The sequence below is a fragment of the Juglans regia genome, chromosome 6 (assembly GCF_001411555.2).
Source record: "Juglans regia cultivar Chandler chromosome 6, Walnut 2.0, whole genome shotgun sequence".
NCBI classification, from domain to species: Eukaryota; Viridiplantae; Streptophyta; class Magnoliopsida; order Fagales; family Juglandaceae; genus Juglans; species Juglans regia.
The window spans coordinates 11,565,021-11,567,579 of record NC_049906.1 but is presented as its reverse complement, the minus strand read 5'-3'; the positions used below and the strand labels follow the sequence as shown (position 1 = coordinate 11,567,579).

General features: G+C 36.5%; 1 long non-coding RNA gene across 1 annotated transcript; it reads right to left on the bottom strand.

Annotated features, from left to right (window-relative positions):
* Positions 1–1,349: 1,349 nt before the first annotated feature.
* On the bottom strand, positions 1,350–2,176 carry LOC109013196. The gene is made up of 4 exons (XR_004801788.1): positions 2,082–2,176; positions 1,894–1,971; positions 1,679–1,825; positions 1,350–1,416 (listed from the first exon to the last, which is right to left on the bottom strand). It is a non-coding gene; the product is annotated as an uncharacterized LOC109013196 (long non-coding RNA).
* Between the last annotated feature and the right edge of the window lie 383 nt (positions 2,177–2,559).

The following is a 2,559-nucleotide window of genomic DNA, read 5'->3' as shown; positions in this document are numbered from 1 at the left end:
TATTACACAAAATACCCAATGCTACAATTATCAACCCAACAACAAAGCCACGCTCATATGTCGCTCATTCAAATTTCATCGTGTATGCTACATTGGAAACATAAAAGAAACGGTTATTGAATATGATTATCAACCCAACAACAAGCACCCATTTGCTTCTGCAAGATTATCAAGAAGATAGTAAATGCAAAGAGAGACATGTACATATTCCTACACATATCTAATGAACTTTCACAAATATTTAGACTTTCACAAATATTGAAAGCACAGTAGATGCAAACACAAGCTTCTAAATCCCAAGAAAGAAAAGATTTGTGTCATTGGCATGTTATGTTTGACTTCATATGGGATCGGATCCGAGATAATATTCTCTACACTCCCCACAAGAAGTAATATTCACTAAAACGTTGGAGGACTGTTTGACAAATTTTATGCTACTTCACTGGATGTTAAAGCTTTATTGCTAAGACATGTGCTAATGCCCATGGTCGCTACATGGCACAAGTGGAATATGGAGGTGGTGTACAACCTCCATACTCCATGAATGGATGACGCATCACAACCTCAACCAGCTTGATCGGTCACCATGATTCTATTAGTTCACTGCTTTGAACAATACAGTTAAAAAACCAAATATACCAAGGGGCTGGCACTTAATTTACTGGTCCAACCAGGCAGTCTCATCCAATACAGTCCAGGGCAAAAGTTCACTCTAAGACAAACAAAAAAGAAGTCCATATCACTATCAGGGTGAGCCACCACACAAATCTGATTGGATGGTGTGAACGGCAAAAAAATGGGATGCAGGGTGAGTTGGGTTCAAGAACACAAACACAAGAAAAATAAATAAAATAATAAGAAAATATATTTATGTACAAGAGTAGAATACATTTTAAGCCTCTATTTGATGGCTTATACTGTTAAGTAGCTTCCCGTTTTGCATCCCAAGCATTCATTTTCACCCACTTCCAAGATTAGAACAAACCTTAAAAGCATGAACAATACATATAATTCCCAATAAAAATATTATCTACAGCTCTAAAAAAATAATTTAATCAATGATCAATCTGAATCTCAATTACTACAAAGTCCTATAGCAAAAAAAAAATCACTTGAATATAGTCAATACCAAAAGAAAAAACAATTCAAAAAAAGAACTGTTTTTCTAAGAACAAGCAAAACAGAGCGCAACTGTACTCGTAAGAAAACATACCATTGATTCCAGTTGGATATCTAGAGGCATGGTGACATCACAACTCTTTCCTATGTTCATAAATGGAAAACTAGTTTATAAATCAGAAAAACTATAGGCGAGTATGTAAGACAAGATGACTTAAAATCACATCATCAATATTTTGCAACAATCATTGCAACAGTCGGGGATGAAAAGAAGATTGTATTGAGGAAATCGTTGAACTGCACATCAAAGAAACACAAGTTGATGGGGATGATGGTCAGATCAAATTTCATAGAGTTAAGTTAATGTAAATAGTGATGCTAGTGGTGATATGCATAAGTTACTATTCTAAATCAGTACAAAAGCATGGATGAGAAGATATTCGAATATTAGAAGTGCGATCCTTTAAATGCTACTCTTTTTTATAGATTGTAATTTCTCGTGGCTGTTGTGTACAGTTTCAAATTGCAAACTTAAGTACAGATAACGAGACAAACTCACCCATCCAGCACTGGTATGTGCAGGACCATGAAGAGCTTTGGCAGTGTATTCCCTAAAATACTCGGGAATAGCCAAACCCAGGAAGAAGAAAGAGGTTCCTCATCGAGTTCATGTTTGTGAATTGCAGAAATGACAGCCCCACCGAAGCTGAAAACAAAATTATGTCAACACTTGTGCAGAGAAGGGAGAAGAGAAGCTATGAGCATATCACCCACCAACAAGACCAAACAAAACACAATACACAGCAGCAAATATAGTGAAGGGTATTGATGCAAACAAAGCTCCAAATTTTCCTGCACCAAATAAGAAATCAGAGTCAAGTTAAAGGCGAAAACATTAGTCTCAACAACAAGAAGCGTGATTATACAGGCAAGTACATTGAATAATGTATTCTGTCCCTCACCTAGCATAGAGAAGAATATCATAAAACCAGCAGAGATTTGGATATCACAAGCCCATTTTCTTCTCCAGAAATGCCCAGTAAGCTTTGATCCCACCCCCCAAAGGTGATGTGACATTCAGAAACCATTATGAGAATTCCGGATATTGTGTATCATCATCTATCAGTGAGAGTCTTTAGTCTCTTACATTTGATAACATATATTTGACAAGGAGCTACTTTAGCTACCAACCATGGAGCAGAAGAAATGAGATTGGCCCTGTCAGTTCGACAGTTAAGTATGTAGTTATGGGGTATGCAATTTTGGTTTCAGAGATGCCAATAAATAAAGATCTTCTTATCTTGCACCAGACTAGTGACCAGAGCTTTTGAATTGTTTGATCAATATAAGTGAATTCACAATTTGATGTCTACAACACATTCTTGGCTCAGTATTCGTTCAAACTCTCATGTGAGCCCCATTCACATTAAGGTATGATGG